Source organism: Rhipicephalus microplus, chromosome 4 (genome assembly GCF_043290135.1).
Source record: "Rhipicephalus microplus isolate Deutch F79 chromosome 4, USDA_Rmic, whole genome shotgun sequence".
Taxonomy (NCBI): Eukaryota; Metazoa; Arthropoda; class Arachnida; order Ixodida; family Ixodidae; genus Rhipicephalus; species Rhipicephalus microplus.
In genome coordinates, this window is record NC_134703.1 from 42837728 (window position 1) to 42858006 (window position 20279).

Sequence of the window (20279 nt, forward strand, 5' to 3'; positions counted from 1 at the left end):
ATGGGACTGCGGGAAACTTCATATCGTTTTTGGGATCTCAGCATAGCTTTGTTTTATTTTTGTCTAATTTACATTTGATGCTGTCTCATTGTTAGGCTGATTAGTCTGAGGAAGGAATAATATAGTTGTGAAGTTTTCACTTCATGTAAATTTAGGTCCTGTAAACCGGCAGCCCGCAGAAACATCTCCTCGATACACAGAAAAACAATACGTGTCGTGGCGCGCGTGAGGAAAGCGAGACCAGGAATAATTGGATTGCAGTGTGATGGTGCGCTTGTAGACCGAGAAAAGAGGGCTCGAAAAGAGTCAGCCTACAAGAAGGCAAAGTGGTCAATGATACACACGTGAGGACAGGCTTATTTAATTATACTGCGTTCATAATATCTAAGATGAACATCTCGCTACACGAAGCATCTCTCCAGCTGGACTGATGGATGTCTGTGAACTTTGTCTGAGCTTCAGTGTGCCATATCTGCGACTGTGTTATTAAATGCGAAGTATTTTTTGCTGACACTATATATATATATATATATATATATATATATATATATATATATATATATGTATATATATATATGTATATATATCTGTCTTTGAGCGTATATGTCTGTCTATCTATCTATCTATCTATCTATCTATCTATCTATGGGTCGGGGTGCTCTTGGGATAGATATGTAGGGTTTAATGTCCCAAAACCATCATACGAATATTAGAGAGGCCGTAGTGGAGGGCTCCGGAAATTTCCACCACCTGGGGTTCTTTAACGTGCACCCAAAGCTGAGCGGACGGGCCTACAGCATTTTCGCCTTCATTGAAAGTACAGCCGCCACACCCGGGATTCAATCCCGCGACCTCTCGTGATCACACCCTTTAACTTTGGGTAGACGAAAAATTAGTATGAGAGCGTAAGATCGTCTGACGAGTATGACGAATATGAATAATGTTAAAATCTTAATAAGAATATAGGCAATGTAACGTGTGTGCCTTTTGTAGCGGGTGCCTGTCTTTAAACAATGAAGCCATTGTGATAATCACTTGTCCGTTCGCCCTATGGCAACGTACGCTTGTACGTCACATTATTACTACAATATTTCGTGTTGTATTGTGAGTCATGTATACAGGACGCGTGTGTTTGTAAATAATGAAAGCTGCTTTCACTGCATTTCCAAGCAGAGGAATTTTTTTTCGCTGTATTCACCAGCAGACGTGTGTTTTTGTGGTAAAACACCCACTTGCCACTCAAACGATTTGAGTTTGATCTCCACTTAGAGACAGAATTTGTTGTTATTTATTTTATTTTCATCAATCCAGATTGTTTTTTTCACGCACAAATTAATGAATTTTCCATGAAAACAACAACTCCGACACCAACGCTGATGCCGATGCCGCGATTTCTGCGAAACGAGCTCTTTATTACTAGCACGCTAAAAAGCAAAAAGCAAACAAGGACACAAAACTGTACATGTTCGTGTCAGTTTCAATGAGCACGTGGAGATAGACGAACAGATGCGTTATTCGCGAAGTTGTTTTTTTTTCACTGTCGCATGAAGGAATGGCCGAACACTTGGTAAACACTGCCTGCTTTTTATTTCAGCGGTGAATAATTGCACGAATGTTTTTGTTAGTTTCCTCATCAAGCTGACTATTTTGCTCAGCATGCCAATTTTTAAAACGCTCTCTAGCACGGCATCATAACATCACTATATTATAGTGCATACAATTAGCCACTATAACTGCTGGTCATAAACTGTGTTATGTAAGTAGACCTAATAAAAAAGTATACAAACACCCAACAAGACAATATTTTGCTCACTATAACTTGTTTCATTAAATCTTCTCAAAAGAGCCAAACGTGTTATATCAAAAAAGTGTTCAAGAACTTGATGAGGAAATTTATGCGATTTTTAAAGAAAGCTCCAAGTACCCGGCCCCATTATATTTCAACAAAATTGTATGTTTTTTGTAATTAAAAAAATGAATATATGCAATGGGAGGGCTACACTGCTATTCTTTTTTTATTATTTTTCGCTTTTGTTTCTGAAGCACACTGCTGCGAAAAAGGTTCTCAAGAGTCGCCGACGGTTTGGATATTCTCTGGAGAAAAAACACCGGGCAAAGCTGCTGCTTGCTTGTTATAAGAACCTATACAAAGGGATTATATATTGAACGTAACATATGCCGTTCATTCATCATTTTACGCTTTCATTCTAACAAGCGCACGAAGCAATTGAGAAAACAAGATTGCTCTTTAATAAGTAGGGACTAACATGAACTTCTTTTGTTGTGTGAGTTTCGTTTTCAGTAATGTATATCGAATACTTACATCAAAGAGAAAAACAAATGGGAGTTATCTTAGTTTGCGAAAGTTATCAAAATATTAATTTTTTCGTCGTCAGAGGCGAAAGCAACAGCTCGATTGTTCATGGCAGAGATTCAAGGACCTTCGTATATAAGCGTCACGTTTAGTTACCGTTCTCGTACATTTAGCGCTATACTCTTTTGTCACGTAATGTACTAAATGTGCCGATGCAGTTGCTCAAAAACTCACAGTGGCCATATGCAATCGCATGACATGACCCCAAGGCAAAATCTATGTGCCTCATTTTTCCGAGCCTTTTTTTCTACTATTATTGGAAGCAACACAAAACTACGTTTTCCCTCTGTGTGTGTGTGCGTGTGTGTGTGTATGCTGTTTTAATGTGTTTGCGCTTGTGTTTGTGCACGTGTGTTTGCGTGTATGTATACGAGCATGCGTGCGTGTGTACGCATGGACGCACGCACGCACATAGCTGCTAATATGAGTTCAAGAAAAAAAGCACTTCTCAACTTCTGAAAGTTTCTTCTGTCAAGACACACTTTCTCGTGCAGCAAATTGATTCTTTGGGCTAGAATATATTTCGGCGTTACCTTTCTTTCTCCGAAAATTTGTCAGTTTTTGCAGCGTGATGAATTCTTGTTACACTTAGGCATTTGTCACCTTACCATCTACCATTTTCTGCAATGCTCTGGAAGATCCTGTCTTTTTGGCACTGACAGACAAATGTCTTATAAACAAAATATCACAGTGGTAAGAAAATTTGATGGGTTAAAAACTTCATATTGGGTTTAGTAACGTCTTCAATGTTCGTGGCATTCTGCCTATTGCAGACATGACGGGAAAGAAAAATATTGCATAGACAATGTTTACAGCATTATGGGCGACCTTTCTTGTACATGCTCCATATGACTTTACGGGAGCCTTTTGCGACCTCTAAATTATATGCCATCGTAAAAGAGACAAAGAAAAGCAAAGTGGTGACACAGCGTTGTGAGGCATCACCGGCCGTTTATGCGCAGCCTGAGGCGCAGCGCAATATACCCATGAGGCACGATATGGCGTTGTCGCAGAACAATAAACTTAACTTCCTTAGGTTCAGAAAAGGTTTAAAAAAATCAAGGACCATTCTTTAAACTTACCAATGTAAGATATCGCAAGAACAAAAGTTTTCTATGTTCCAGCATACATTATTTGATGGTTATAGGAGTTTCCCAAGAAAAACACTGTCAGCATTGAAAAGAGAACCCCACTTTAGGCTGTTTCAGTACGCCGCAGAGGCATTAGCATTTTGTTTTGTTTTATCATGTAGAGAATTTTATTAGCATCGCGAAACCAGTTGTTCAGACATATACAAATTCTCAAACACACTAGCCTGAGCGGAGAAAGTAACTGAAAGTATATACGGCTACGCGAAACTCATTTTTACATGCTAGCAGATAGTGCATACAAGGATCAAGGAAAGAGAAATAGTTGCGAACGAGTAGAAAGGTACAAAAGAACAACTGCGTCAAGACCAAAAACATTCACTACAAAATTGAGTTACAATCAATCAATCAATGCTTACTTCATCCGGCGTACTTTCCAAGAGAGCAAAGACAAAAAAAAAACGACACACAAAAGATGGAGGCTAACACGTGTACAACATTATTTTGACATCCTACGGGAGTGACATACGTGGAGATTGGAATCTGTAATGAGAAGAAACCACAGTGATTCATGACCGGCTAATCTCATGCAGCGAAAGCGTTCCTCATAGTGTGTTTAACGAACGATATCTAAAAAGATTGCGGTAGAATAGATACATTATTGTATAACCAAATGCATTACTGCACTTTCGTTATAAAGACGGCTGGATTACATGTACTTCTAAAACTCTCGATGGTGTAAGTTCTTTCGCACAAAGAAAGTCAAGTTTTTTCGTGAAAGAGTCCCCTTACAGTGACGGAAATCATCGTCTTTTACAGGGAAATAACTGATAAAAACGCAGATAAAATTATACAGATGATACACGCAAATACTGTAATATATATAAAGCATTCATCGGCTCAGAACGCTTGAAAAACCGAAATGTGCTAGAGAAGATGCTCGCTTCTTTATCGTTTAACTTTATTGCACTGTTAGAAATTTCAGTTCTTTTTCTGGGGTGAATGATTCCCGAATGGTAATAGAAGTGACAGAAAAACCGAGGATTGATTGAAGGTTGTGTCTCCACTGTTGAAATTCAGAAAAGGCGTCGACTCACAAATCGCCAATATGACTGTACAAAAACAGGTCACCTTTCACTTCGCACTCATGAAAGTCAATAGGACGGCAGACATTTCATCCTCGTGCATTCGCAATGACACAAAAGTGAGGGGACCCTAAAGTTTTACCCTTACGAGTTGAGTGCGATAGCGATTGGTTGGTTGGTTGTTCCTCAAAGTCCTGGCACAACACATCACGGGGGACCGTTAATGAAACAAACGGTACCTAATCTTTGAAATTTAATTGCCTTAACAGACGAGATTTTCAGATCGAGATGTTTTAACAAAGAACATATTTGTAAACCACGAATCAGATATAGAATAAACAGAACTAGTAAAAAAGAAAAACCAACAAGCTAATATGGTTCAAAATAAATAGACTTTATGCCTGAGCTTAACATTCTATTCGTTTTGTTTCCTTTAGAAAATCGCAGACGGCCTTGCAAATGTTCCTGTGCTTAATTCCTTTTCAGTTGCTGCAAAGGAAAGGGCCACCGGAAACGATAAATTTAAAGCCAACCTACGAAGAGGTTCTTATAACATTCTCTTTATTTTATTTGTAAATAACCTGTATGTTAAGACGGAAATTATGCGGATATTCACTCTCGTTGCAGTGAAGGACTAATGGAGACTTTGCCAGACCAGACCTGCGTAGATCAAATTCAGTGGGAGGACCCGGCACGGTAGTCTCGTAATTGATATCTCCACCAGTATAGAGGAGCACCCAGGTGTACTTAAGATGATTTTCCCTGCTGTACTTAAGATGAAAAAACTCGATATAAATCGTGATAGCAATCTTCTGTTCCTAGTACGTAACACTTGGAGCATGAAACCTTTTCGAACCTGCTATGCGCCCACTACGTGGCCTCAAGCAGACAGGCACAGTAGGGTGAATGCCATGGATTACCAGCTCTAAACTACAAAGTCATTATAATAATCACATTTTCTACAGCCCGGTTCGTGCGAATTGAAGGTAGCAGCCATCCACGCCTTCCACGCCTTCAAGGTTGCCCTTGCGAAACCTGCTGGGGTGTTCTTGGCTGAAGATTGAGTGGATTTAACTTTGCAGTCTCAGTGTTAGAATCTCTAGTTTATCTCTTTCTGAGTCTAACCCCATCTCTAGTGCTCATGTCGACTACTTCTTTTGGCCAGGCGCGATACGCCTGGTCAGCGTTCCTGAAGCCTAATGAATCGCCACTACACTCCTTTTTCCGCAGTGGTATTGACAGCATTGCCGTGGCACTGGTACCTACGAATGGAGGCTTCATCAGACTTACGAACCCTCAGGTGGTCCAAAAGAAACTTAAAGCCAATTAAAACCGTTTCCAGACCATCACAGATGTGCGCCCATTTGGGCGTGGAGGTATTGCGTGTAGGTCGCAGGATGAGACCTGCGTGCAGGATCTTTTCAAATGCACCTTGTTTGCCGCTACCCCATGGTGAGTGCGGCCCCGCCGCGGTGGTCTAGTGGCTAAGGTACTCGGCTGCTGACCCGCAGGTCGCGGGAGCGAATCCAGGCTGCGGCGGCTGCATTTCCGATGGAGGAGCAAATGTTGTAGGCCCGTGTGCTCATATTGCATTGTAACAATATTTGGGTACACGTTAAAGAACCCCAGGTGGTCGAAACTTCCGGAGCCCTACACTATGACATCTCTCATAATCATATGGTGGTTTTGGGACGTTAAACCCCACATATCAATCAATCAACTCCAGTGAGTGATTTCATTCCGCCTCGCCTTGCATGTGCCAAGGGCCTTTTACGGGGAGTCGACTCCAAGCTGACTCTAGCTGAGACCCTAGACACGCTCTCTGGAGCAGGCGTAATTTCAATTTACCGATCTAATCGCCTAGTCGATAAAGAGAGGGTACCAACCGAATCTGTCATTGCGACATTTGTGGGTACAAAATGCCCGTCAGAAATAAAATTATGGCCATTGATCTTTCGAGTAGAGTCCCTCGCTTTTCGTCCAATTCAGTGCAAAAACTGCTGGAGATTCGGCCACAGTGCGGGAGGATGTAAATCTAACGTTCGTTATTATAGCACCTGCGGAGAGAGCCATTCTTCAAACAAGTGTACTGCAACAACGGGAAAGTGTTGTCTCCGTGGGGGGGGGGGGGGGGGGGGTCACTGCGGCGACAACTCTGACTGTCCCGCTCGTTCCCAGGAGGTTCAAATTCTAGAAGTTATTGACCACTGCCGCTGTTCTTGAAGGAAAGCCATTGACATAGTTAAAGACAGGGCTTTTGGATACTCTGGCATTACAATGCGCTGCACTTCCAGTATGGATTCAAATCTATCGCAGGATATTGAAACTGCTGTGGAAAAGGCAGTATGGCAATGGATAAACTCATACCTAACCTTTCCGACTGTTTGGTGCAAACACTTTCAAGTCATATTGGGCAAAGAGTTCAGATTAGTACAGAATCTGCAGTATCGGACATTACTAGCGATGCCTCTAAGCTATGCAATGTAGCATTGGACGAATTTTCTGCATCTGCAGACAAGGCTAAGCAGTCAGCAGCACAGGTGCACTTGGACCGACACACGCCTCAGCCGAGCACAAGTGCTACAACAGATATGGAACTCGACATGCGAACTAATAAACGTACCAGAGCCCCCATCTCCACCGATCTCAACTCAAAAAACTAAACGGAATGAGTCAGCTATTTCGCGTAAAGATGCCAACAAGGGCGCGGCATGCCTCTGTGGTGCGCCTCAACACCATAGGTAGGTTGAGGGTACTACAGTGGAACTGCCATTCTATATTCTCAGCCTCAACCGACTTACATTACTTTTGGAATCATTTTATTCTTGATATTATAATTCTCCAAGAAACTTGTCTTACACCAGATAAAAATTTCCATCTTGCAGCTTTTCATTCTTTTCGATTAGATCGCCCATCACGTGGTGGTGGTTTGATGATCCTTCTATCAAGTAAGTTATTCCATAGGGCAAAAATTTCTTTCAGAATGTTAGACTCGGATTGTGACATATTAGCATCAGACATCGACGACGCTGCTACGTAGCCTCCGCAGTCCCCCCTAAGGAAGGAACCAAGTCGGTTCCGAAACGACGGGTTTCTTCAAAAACGTTTGGTTGGCGTTTAAATCATCTCCCAGTTTCATACCCAACCAGAGAGACTTTTGTCGAATGTTTACTTTCAAGCATCAGGCATGTGTCTCCCCGGATACCATCCTTTTTCAATTATAAATTGTTACTTCCCCTCCAGTGTGCAAAGTACGCGTTATCTTGACAGTGTTTTGGTAGCATTTAGAGAGAAAATTGTACTCACAGGAGACTTTAATTCACATAATTTTTCTTGGGGCTTAAGGACAGATTTTTGTGGTAGGCGACTGTGGTAATGGACTATTGATCACAACCTCTCGTGTCTGAATAAAAGCCATGTAACATTTGTCGAGGTCAGACTTGCTCAGTATTAGATTTAATGTTTTGCTCCAATGTAATCAAGGTTTTGTCATGGGCTCTTCTGACAGCTAACAGCGACAATCTAACATCGACAATCTTCCAGTAGTTTTTATGTTACTTTTCTAACAATAACTTTAAATCAACCAAAACGCACGTACACCAACCATAGCAAATTTCAAGCCTGCCTCCGTTCTGCCATTTCTAATCTTGGAAATGCCAGTACTAAGGAGATTGCATCCACAATTGGTTCAGTGTGGAGGGATCTAAAAAAAATTCCGAATTTTCTATTCCATCGAATAAACGATCCTCCTCTCATTGCTAGAGCGATGAATGCACGCGCGATTTTAGAAGACGAAAAGCCGCTTGGAAAAAACTTCTTCGTAATCAAAGCCCAACAAACTGGAAGGACTATCCATTCCTTGCTGGCGTATTTATCCGTACAGTGAACCGCGCGAAAGAATAATAAGACAGTAGACATTTGGATTATCTTTCTAAATAAAAAATAAGCGTGCTTTGTTCGCTTATCTCCGGACTAGAAAAGTACTGCCAAAACATTTAACGTTGTAATCATGTGTCTTGATGCCGCAGGAAATGAATACATAGCGCAAGGTTTATAACTCTGCTTCACTGCTGATCTTTCGGCTATTCAGCCTATGCTGGTAAACTTGCACGAATTTCCAGAAGTTTCTTTAGTGGAATTGAGTCGGACAGTATTATGCTCACCGAGGGCAGCTCCCGGATCAGATGGAATTACGAACTCTATGTTAAAATGTTTACTCCAGCAATCACCTAATCTTTTGCTAGAACTAGTGAATTATTCGTTAGGGAACGCATGGATACCTCTAGAATGGAAACTTGCCAAAATTATATTGTTGCTCAAAAATGAAAATGAAGCATACATGTTGAATAAGGCCAATCGCACTGACATCAAATTAAGTGAAATCCGTTGAGACAACTATCAATATACGAATTAATGAACTTATTACCGTGAGGGCAATTCTAAGCCCCTGTCAAATTGGGTTCAGGGCTGGTTGTTCAATTTAAGATGTCCACGTTGATTTAGAAAGTCGGCTTCAATTAGCTCAGCCACATAAGAAATATGCAGCTTTAGTTACCTTAGACATCGCTAAAGCATATGATACCGTGGAGCACTGTATTTTGATAGATCGATTAGAATACCTTCATTTTCCATCATAAGTAGTAGCGTGGGCTCACAATCTTCTTGCAGACAGGAAATTTTATTGTTTTAAAGATGGATTTTTGTCTTCTACTCATACACAAACGAGGGGAGTACCGCAAGGCTCAGTGCTTTTCCCGGTGCTATTTTAATTTACTAATGAGCCCCATTCCATGTAAACAGGACATAACAACTTATGTTTATGCAGACGATATCGCATTTCTTTAAATGGCAGACAACACTCAGACCTCATATGAACGACTGCAGACTTAGCTTAATATATTGGAAAGCTGTCTCGATGCCAACAGCTTTCTACTTAATCCGAGTAACTGTGCTCTCCTTGTTTTCGTGCTGCAATACCCCGTACACATCTCTCTGTCTTACCATCATGAGGATACACCACAGGTGGAATCTGTTAAATACCTTGGAGTAATTTATCACACATAGCTTAACTGGCGACATCGTATCGAATATATCACCGGAAAAGGTGTGAGGGTCATTGGCATATTACGTAGGCTAAGCAACTACCGCATAGGTATGAGCAGAGACACACTGCTGATGATATATCGCATGTACGTTCGTATTATTTTAGAATTTGGTTGTGCATTTTTCTCTGGTATTTCAGCTTACAAGTTGCGACCCCTAGTTCTTCCGGAAAGAGAAGCTTTGCGCTTATACCTTGGCCTGCATAAAACACTTTCTAACAATGTGTTGTATCTAGAATCGAGGGTCCCTCCTCTTTCCTGTATAATTCGACTTCTGACTGTTCAGATATTCATAAGAATTTATGAATCATCATTACGACATTCGGAAACAGCCTTTATTTTCACCCCGGAATCATTTTTCGGTGCTGGATGGCCGCGATTTCACACCCCACAAAATATATTTGTACGAAATTTACTGGAGCCTCTAAACGTACGTATATGTGACACCATGCCGAGTCACGATAATTCATAGCCTGTGGAAACTCAATTCGAAAATATTTTTACTAATAACGCCAAATTACTGCCTCATAATATTTTGGATGGTTTACTACAAGATCACATGCGCAGTATTACAACAAACGTTATTAAATTGCTACAGACGCATTGCAATGTGGCGAAATGTAAGGGGTTGGTATTTTCAGCCCGATTTTATATTGGATTTTTTCCCTTCGACTACCCGATTTTATACCCGTTTTTGTGGCTGAATTTCTATCAGTAGTGCTCGCCTTACGCAAGTTAAATGCTTCAATTACATCAGCCGTCACAATAATTTATTCCCTATCTCTCTATGCGGCAGTTTCTGTTGTTGCTGATAATCAAGTAACAAAAGCGTTACGTGCACTATAGTGCCTGCGCATTTCAGAAAAGTCCGATTAGTTTGGGTGCCTGGACATGACGGCTTATCTCTAAACAAAATAGCCAATTCCTTTGCTAAGTCGTCAATTAGCGAACCAGTTCTACCACACTGTCCATAATCCGCTTATGTGACTGCTGCTCGATTCAGCAGGCGTGCGCTTATGGAAGTCTTTAGAGGTACAGCACTAACGAACTCTACCGAATATCGCCATTTATTATAACCCTGGCGAAGAGACTTTTGCCGCCCTCGTAAACAAGAAGTATGCCTATCACAAGGCTGCGTTGCCGGGTACCGAATCTAAATTTATATAAACACAGGTCTGCTCAGGCCCCTTCGCCACTGTGTGCGTTCGGTGATCAACTTGAAACAATAGCTCATTTCTTTTTGACCTGCAGGCGGTTTAGCACATTAGAAAAACTTTTTTAGAAATACCTTTACGTGCTATTGGTATGGACTTATCTGTGCCTGTCACTCTGTCTTTTGGAGCTTCAATTTCAGGGTTCTCTAATGCGACAGTATGCGCGGCCGTCCGGGACTATATTGATGAAACTAATAGGTTGACTAATTAATCTTTTTTCATTATCCTAACGTGTCTAGAAAATTATATACGTATACAAATCAGAATATTGCTCTATTTTAAGAATAAATTCGTTTCTGTGTTTAAATACTTGTATGTGTTGGATCAAGCACCACACTTTCTTAGGTTATCGGCAATCTTTCTATTATCTCTCCATTATTCTAAATCTGAAAATTAAGTTTTAAAACAACTCAATTCTTGGTCAATACCCCATAGTGGGGTATGCGCCACGGTCAATAGGTGAAGAACAACAAGAACAAAAACACATTTTCTGACGCTCGATCGCGACGGGCGCTTGTAGCACGCATTAATACTGTAATATTTGATGTTGTACTGCGAATCATCTATCCGGGACGCGTGTGTTTGTAAAGCATGTATCACTTCCACTGCATTTCTAAACCGATAAATTTATTTTCATTCTATTCACAAGCAGACTCGCAGCCATGTGGTAGGACATTCACTTGATATGTTTATGTACTTTGCTCATGCTTTGAAATTTTCTTCACTTCCACTCCTTATGTACCCCTGTCTGACTACATCTGTAATACAGGTGACTATTCTGGCTCAACACAATATACATCGAAGCCATTCTATGATCAGTATTGCTTGTTTTTTTTTCAGGCACTGAACATACGCTAATGGGCGAAATATATGCCGTGGTAAGATTAGAAAATAAGGGCGATGAAAAGGCTTGTACATTGTACTGTGCACAGTTCAGGCCTCAAGTGGAATAAGATTTAAACACCAAAAATCTCTCAAACAAAAATATTCTACTTCAAAATGATCACACTTTATTTAAAACTAACCAAATAGGCAAGTTTCAAAAGTTGTCATGCAAACGTACGTTAGAGAGCCATCAAATCACAAGCGTCACTTTTCTACTGAGCCTGGCCCCAGCCTTGAGGTGAAATAAAATTCCATTTAATTTAGTTTAAGAAGGCATACAAATCCTCTAAGCATGACATTTACCTTTCAAGTTGAACTGCTCAGCCTCTAATGTATTACAGACTTAGGAGTGATTTCATAAAGAATCTACGTGAACGCCGAATGGCTCGTCTCTATCACGTTGATCTTACCGGCTCGCAAGTTTTGTCCCGCACGAATTCTTTCAATATTTCTCCCGCACCCATTACAAACGCCTGAAGTTACCACACATGACTGTGCCAGACTCTGCGCTTTTGATGACGCCTTCATTTATTTACTCGCTCGATGGCAGCAGGAAGCTCTTTACAGACATGAGGTCTCTCGAGCGGTGATTACTATACGCAACAGCCTGTAAGACATTGTCAAAGTTTCAATACGCAGCAACATACACAATGAACAGTGCTTGTGGTTACGAATGGTATTTAGGAGAGATTGGTCCAGCTTTTGTTTCATGGCTGATTGTGACTAGCTGATGCATGGAATAATTGCACGGATTAGCCAAGGCATGGTAACAGTTTCTCCTCTCGTGCAGTGGTAAAATCAAGAAAAAGAAACGCACTTGACAGACCCCAATTACACGTCAATCATTTCAAATTGAGCGAATCTTCTTTTATTCAACCTAATAAACGCCGCCTAGGGCTTAATAGGGAAGAGAGGCAGAAAGAACGCACAAGAATGGCAGCGAGGTTAGTCATGTTGAAGTTGTATTGCTACCCTACAAAGGCGGAAAAAGAAAACCAGAAAAAAAAGTAGAAAAAGATGAAAGGCGGAAATTTCAACGAGTTCAGCACAACTGATATGTCACCATGAAGAAAAGGGAAAAAAAATAGAGAGAGAGAGAGAGACGAAAAGAGGAGGAGAAAACGCGCAATGTCGAAGACCAGCAATAATCCACAGTATACCACCTCACTATCTATCTACAGCTGCTCGTGCAAGTCTTGTCCGTAAAAACTCAGGGGCCACAAAAATAAGGTAATGGGCCAAGTGAGGGTTCAGTCACATAGTGCAATCCGTGAATCCCATTAACCAACAAGTAGTACATTTCTCCCAGTCCCTGGACATAGTCATGCAAAGAAGGTAGTTACTCAAACAATGCTGTGCTCAAGTTGTGCAGTCATTGGTAAGTTTTGTAGAAACTCGTGATCAAATGCAAGTCCCTTATTGCTATGGAGTCGTAAAGCTTTAGTTGCCCATTCTAAATATTCACACAGCCATATCATATCACAGGGATTATATCAAGCTAAGATATTATAAACTACGGCAGCCAAACAAACGACCTACAAATATCATTTCCACGTCAAACTTTTGCATCCATCAGAAACGAGAGAGGACCTCAGCAAAACCCTGCGTTTTCAGAGCACCTGTGTTTTATCTCAATACAAGCGTTTTCTTTCCCCGCAGGAACATCATCGATTTGCTGCCATCTGAAGCAGTTAGCCTGCGAATGCCCTGAAAGAGCCTGCGCACATTCAATCTATCCAGTCTGCCAAACTGGACCGACGACGAGTGGTTGGGCAAAGGTCCTCTTCGCAAGCTCTGCTACTTCGCCATTGAAAGCTGTAATGTAAGTTTCAACTGCCTTGGCTCTCAATATCCGTGCTCCAGAAGAGACAGAATTTGTTGACAACCACAGTTAGCACACTATGCGCACTCTTAATACAGCGAATATCTAAAGAACTGTATGAAGCTTCATTGTGACAATAAAATCGTGCATGGGCTTCCGGGACATTTACTGGAGAATTCCAATTCAGCTGCCGCTGTTTGCCTATTACTGTCAGGTGATTCTGGGCAGTGTGTTGGTTATTCATACACCATCGCAGATAAGCGGTTGTGGCGATGTGCTGTTGCATGTATGCTCATAGACGGAGGCCTGTTAGAATGAACCCAGAATGGACCAAAAGAAATGAGTACGTTCGACTCTACCACAAATTGATTGCAAGTAAAATAGAAAAGGCAACTTCTTAAAATTATCCAAATGCGTTGTCACATTGACTCACTATAAGATTGCAATCTTATGTCTCAGAAACCACCGTAATCTTTTGTTGCCATTTTTTTTCACGTAAAACTTCATCATGCTTTTCTGGGGGCATCATAAAGTGGTCCTATAATTTTTGGAGACAAATGAGAGCCTTAAAATTAACGATCTTTTAACGAGCAGTGATATGAACGAGTGAGCTTGTCATCGAGTGAATTTACTGCATGACTTGCACTACTGAGCCATGAGTCGTCTCTACGTCAAAAATTGAAGCAAAGCTGATTGTCTTTCCTCAAGGAGAAACGCCTATCTGTATGTGCACTAGGCGTAAATTCTTTTTTTTTTTTACGGGTACGAGAAGACCCCTGTGGGAGAATACTGTCAGAGGTAATGAGCCGTGTATTACGTTGCAGGTGTTATGTTGAAGAAAACGGTGTGGAAAAAAAATTATGCAATGAGCAGATAGCTCTGAGGAAGCGCAGTTTATCTGTTACATTGAAATGCACGTTATTCTGCAATGTTACTTGTATTTTATATCGCAATGAATACTGATAAAGATGATGCACTTTCGATGAAAAAATTGAATGCTACAACCTACGCCAATGACGCCAGCGTAAAGCTGTTAATAGCAGCCTCGCGCACTTCGCAGTATCTTTGTTAACGGACAACTGCCACGCGAAGGTAAAAAACTGAATAGTCGCTATAAATTATCGGCCCACTACACACATGACATGGCTGTGCACAGTGGATAGCAGTGTTTAATTTTACTGACCATAGAAGTTTTTTTTTTTCACGATGGCTTTTACGGTGATGACTGACTGATCTACGTATCGTTCGTGGTTTCGACGCATTCTGTCGACATAAGCCTTTGTACTATTGATTGATTGATTGATATGTGGGGTTTAACGTCCCAAAACCACTATATGATTATGAGAGACGCCGTAGTGGAGGGCTCCGGAAATTTAGACCACCTGGGGTTCTTTAACGTGCACCCAAATCTGAGCACACGGGCCTACAACATTTCCGCCTCCATCGGAAATGCAGCCGCCGCAGCCGGGATTCGAACCCGCGCCCTGCAGGTCAGCAGCCGAGTACCTTAGCCACTAGACGCCTTTGTACTATTGAAGAATAGATCTCGCACACTTAATTCAGAGCTTTCCGTTTTCTTTTGTTGTGTATACTCTGAACTAAATGAATATCCATTACTTAAGAGTTAAAGCATTTTTTGCGTGTATAATTTTTTTATACAGAAAAAAAAAGTGTGGCAAAGATTCCAGTCACAGCAGCATGCCTGATTTTCCTTCGTTGCCTCAGAGACCAGAGTTATTGTTGACGCACATAATGCACGTATCAATACTGTGGTTCAAAAGCGGAGAAGTCTGCTAGTTTATAATCAAACTGTGAATAGTTATCTCTTATAGTTATAAAGATTGAGTCCTGTTAGTAGCCTGTATGCGAAGATTTACAGAGTACAAAGCTCTTTACTATCACATCTTCTGTATCAATACATATGGTTGCACAAAACAATTGGAGTCTTGAAGCATGCGACGCCTAAGTCGCATTATTTGTTAAAAAAGTCACAGCATATCCACGGAGTGAATGAAGATGAATGGGCCGAAGCGCTAGAAGGTTCCGTCGCTAAAGCTTGAATCATCTGCGAATATCGCCCACTACATCATCAAAGACGTGACAAACACTGCATATGTTTATACAAAAAATTTTATTATTCGTAAGTGGTATAGCAATACGTCGCTTCCATTCCCCCTTCATTGTAACGGCTTTATGGTCGGTGTAGTGGTGGATCGGTGATGGGGCGTAGTGGGATGTTTGCAAGGACGAAGTAGTGGGCAGTTGGCAAAAGTGGAACTATAGGTGGTCACGTACATACATACAAAAGATGGACAGACCCACGCCTTTATGAACTTCGCCCCTGAAAAATAAGATACTCACATTATAGGCGTGCGCAGGTTTTATTATTTATCGGAGGCAACTTTACTGCAGCGTTTTCTTTACTCCCCTCTCTTCACCCTCACTCACCTTATGCCCAAGCTCCTTTTGGCAGAGCACGAACCAAACAAGATCCAGATTAGTTTTAACCTTATCAAGCTTCCTTCTTTATACGAACTCATCACCTGAATGAAATAGCCATACAATGAGGACCTGCTTTCAACGTTACTACAGGCTTGGTTATGCTTTTTTATCAGTCCAGTGGCTTCAAGAAAAAAAAATATTACATTTCCCAAAACATAACATGCTTGCGCGCAATGACAAGTTACTCCGAAAGCATTGCAGCAAATTTTGATCAGATACATGACAAACCATTGTGTGCGTTGATTTCAGAAGTTCATGTCAGCAAAAGCAGGGAGACGTTCGAGGAGTCATTGCAACGACCTTCTAAACGATCAGTTTTTCCAACTAGGATCAGTCGCTCCATTACCGACGAGGAAAAACAGATAGAGGTCCAACAAGTGGATGAGATGACAGAGCAACTATACGCCGGAAGTCGCTAGAGAATTTGATTGGCTGCGCCAGTGGGACACGCTGCCAACTCATCAGAGACTGGCACAGTGCGGCGTATAGAGTAACATATACTTAAACGTCGTAGTTCCGAATGATTGCTGCTCCAACTGGGGCAACAGAGAAACAATTCGCCATGCGATGTTTGAATGCATGACAGTCAAAGGTGTTTGGCACGTCGTGTGCGTTTGTTCGGGTGGTCAGTGCAAGAGAGGTGCATCTTGTCAACACTTATTTTCTGTCACGATGTTCGTATTGGGGCACAGGCACTGTATCGCAAAATCATGCCAACGACCCAGACGAGCTGCATACCCATTGTTACATGAAAATTAGAATGATCATGGTTAGGTACCTTATACCGAACAAATCGAAATGCAAGGTGAAGAAGTTCTAATCAGAATGTGGCATACATAATTTTTTGGGGCGGGGAGTTGGAATATTGTATTTCCCCTACTGCCGTTTTAGATGTTACCGACGAGGAAAAAAAATGTTGCCTTTCTTCAAAATAATACGGGATCCTGTTCGAACTTAATTCTTTTTGTGTTGCTTTTTTGCTGTGTTTAGTTCGATGATACGTGGTCTGTGCTTATATTGCAGTCCTGTATAAGTTACATTGAGACCATGCTCTCTTGTTCGTACGTCCCAGTGAAGTAATTTTGTTGCATGGTACAGCTGTACTCAATCGAACTGCTCTTACTAGCACGCAATACACTTCACTCTTTGAAAATGGAATATTTGCTTTTCATTACGAGTAAGATTATGTGCCTCAAGCTGAATCTTTGCTAGAATGTTTGCACAATCTTTAAAATCCTGCTCGGAACCACATACTCGTGAAATTCTCAACCGCGTACTTTAGTAGCGTAGCACCGTTGCTTCTGTTTTTATGTATGGAGGCCATGTCTTTTTGTTCTTTTTTTGCCCCACCTCTCAAGATCCTAAATGTGTAAGAAGTTTCAAATTCCCTATGCGTAATCACTAATTTTCTGGCGGTCTGTTCCAATGTTCGCTGTTACTACAGCTGCCTGCACGGGCTCATTTGCGGGCTCTTCCTTATCGACAGGAACCGAGTCACGAAACCGTGAAATCAAACTAAGGTGGTCATTTATGTCCTAACGTTTTTGGTAATTACATTGAGCAGTAAAGCAGCAGAAGTGCGCATATTCATCACTCGTGCAAGTGACCTGCAAACATTTCAATGTTTGTTGATGGAAACTAGGGATAAAAAAAAACGTAATATAGGAGGTCAATCAAATGCATATATATTGTTAACAAGAGATACGGTTGAGTACCTGTATTGACTGCATGGCAGTGAATGCAAGAATGATACAAATGTGATTGAAATAAGACTATTAAGGACACGCTAGTAAAAATATCTTAAGTTGCAGTTCAATCTTTTGCAAGATAAGTACATCAAAGCTGTTGGGCTCTTGAGTATGCAAGAACTTTTAAAACACCAAGATCTTTTTTTTTCTCCCGGAAACTTGTTTTGACTCTACACGTCTATGAGTCCACTTCGTCATTTGTGAAAAGATATGGGTGGTGTGTTAAGGCTAAGATGTACCGCTATGTGGACCCTTCCAAATGAACTTCCTGAAAGTAGCCACTGGTAGGACTACATTCATGTCATGGCAAGTTTCTCATTACGTGACTGCTGTATTTGTGATACAAGTACATCATGTCGTTCCCATTCACACATATAAGAATGCGACGGAACGACTTAGTTGCCTCATGATGACATCTTGATGCTTATATTGTGCCATAAATTATGCGTATGCCATGTCATTTGTGTTATAAAGTACCAGTTATGTTTGTCATGTAGATGCAAGTGATGCAATGTGCATTTTTGTTTCGTCACCATAATATAACTTAGCCTATTCTGTGTTCAGTATAAGTACGCGAAAACAAAGTTTGTCACCGAGTTCAGGAATCATGTTACATTCATTATCTCGTCCCTGCAGTTTTACTGATGGCATATTTTGCCGTTTTTTCCGGGAACACAATGATGGTTGTATTCATCAAAGGTAGTAAAGCTCAGATAAGACAATTATTTCAGAGGCGACAAAGCAAGAAAGATAGTGGGGACCTCTGTGAGAGTCTTGTCGCAGTGAATGAGTTTAGGGCCGGATAAACCACTGCAGATCGCGAAGAGTTTTCTTTGGCAATTACTTGCAATTTAGTGCTTTATTGCAGGAAATATGAGGCAGTAGACCCCTGATAGTGATCGCAAGATAACAAAGTTATTTTAGTGTGGTGAAGCTAATGTCTTCATTTCTCATACACTGCTCAACAATACAGTAACTGAAACAATGTTTGGAAAAGAAAAAAAAGGTAAACCTCATTTAGCAGGGACTCACGGACGTTTTATGAGAGCTGCATATACTACCGCTAAGGTCAACAAGCGAAGGTGATTTTAGGTTACATGTAGATTCCTATGTAAGATACTCGCGATGAGTGTTTGCCTTCAGGACGATTCGAGCAGTTATATTTGCCAAGGAACGTTCAGTTACTTCGTTCCTTGCAGAATATTCAAAAGTTTCATTAGTTATTGTGTATGTCCATGTAATGTTTATTTGATATAAGGTATTTTTCTAGTTTGTGTATATACTTTTACAAGCTACGCGCGTTTGTAAGTTTTTGATGTGAGTCTACACCTTTCAAATGCAATGAATGATGCTTATGTTTTTCAATGTTCCTTATAACCACCTCACATGTACAGGTACATGTACAGGCATGTGCACGAGATGCACGAGATTAAGAGAAGCACGCGATTTGCGTTTTTTTTTCATCCATTTTAAACCAAGTTTTCTGGGCTCGGCTAACCAGCTGGTGGCGAGTGAGAGGAGGTGCTACGATGCAAATTTTACTCTTCTGCCTCCCGCCTTATGGGAATCCGAGAGTTTTTATGCTTGCTATGGAACCCTGCACACCTATTTATGTATCCTGATTTTCCGTTTGTCCGTAGTTAAGTAGCCAGCCTATGAAATCGCAAAATTATTTGACAAACCGACTGCACACACAGCCTATGGCACCAACAATATGTTTTTCAGCGCCACTTTGGTGCTTTGCACTCAATGCTCTACATGAAGGGGCCTGTTAGGTACTTTTAAATAAATAAATAAATAAATAAATAAATAAGAATTTTCTAATTATCTGAAAAAATTAATGTTTGCGGACGAAAGCAGTCATCAATTTCATATTGAAATATTCGCAGTCTCCAAAGACAAATCAAAATTTCATAGTGCTTCGTGAGTAACGTTAGAAGAATGGTGACAGTAATGTTTTTACTAAGTAAACCAAGCTGATGTATGAATCGTTAAAACAAACATTTTATTGTTTTTCTTTTTTAGCAATATTTTTTTAGTGAATGTCTTTTGCCCATGCAATATAATTGGCCTAGCTTCTTCCTTGTTTCTGGCGAAAACTGCGTGGTCGGCGTTATTGGCGTGACATACCAAGAGACGTGAGTCACGTCGTTGTGACCGTACTTCGAAATAAGAACATTTTAAACAAGCAAAATCAGCGACAAGTAACAGCAAGATGGTTATTTAGCATTCTGGGCCAACGTGAATCGTCGCATACATGATGCAGGAAAAAAATTTCGAAAGACATTATAATAGAAGATGACTCCTGCAAAAGCATGGCGTATACCTTTTGTTGGTGTTAGACTTTTTTTGCGTGTATGGGTGTGTGGAGTATCACCTAGAGCTGAGCGAGGATGAGGCACTGTGATTCACGTGCAGCGTTGACCGGACGCATCAGTGATGTCCCCGTTGTATGCTTG

At 41.0% G+C, this 20279-nt stretch overlaps 1 long non-coding RNA gene across 1 annotated transcript in view; it reads left to right on the forward strand.

The window, feature by feature from the left end:
• The first annotated feature begins 13438 nt into the window (after positions 1 to 13438).
• The window catches only part of LOC142813891 (uncharacterized), a 152863-nt gene continuing 146022 nt past the window's right edge, over positions 13439 to 20279 (forward strand). Inside the window, exon 1 of the long non-coding RNA XR_012894718.1 lies at positions 13439 to 13570. This is a non-coding gene — a long non-coding RNA (uncharacterized LOC142813891). The remainder of the gene's footprint in view (positions 13571 to 20279) is intronic.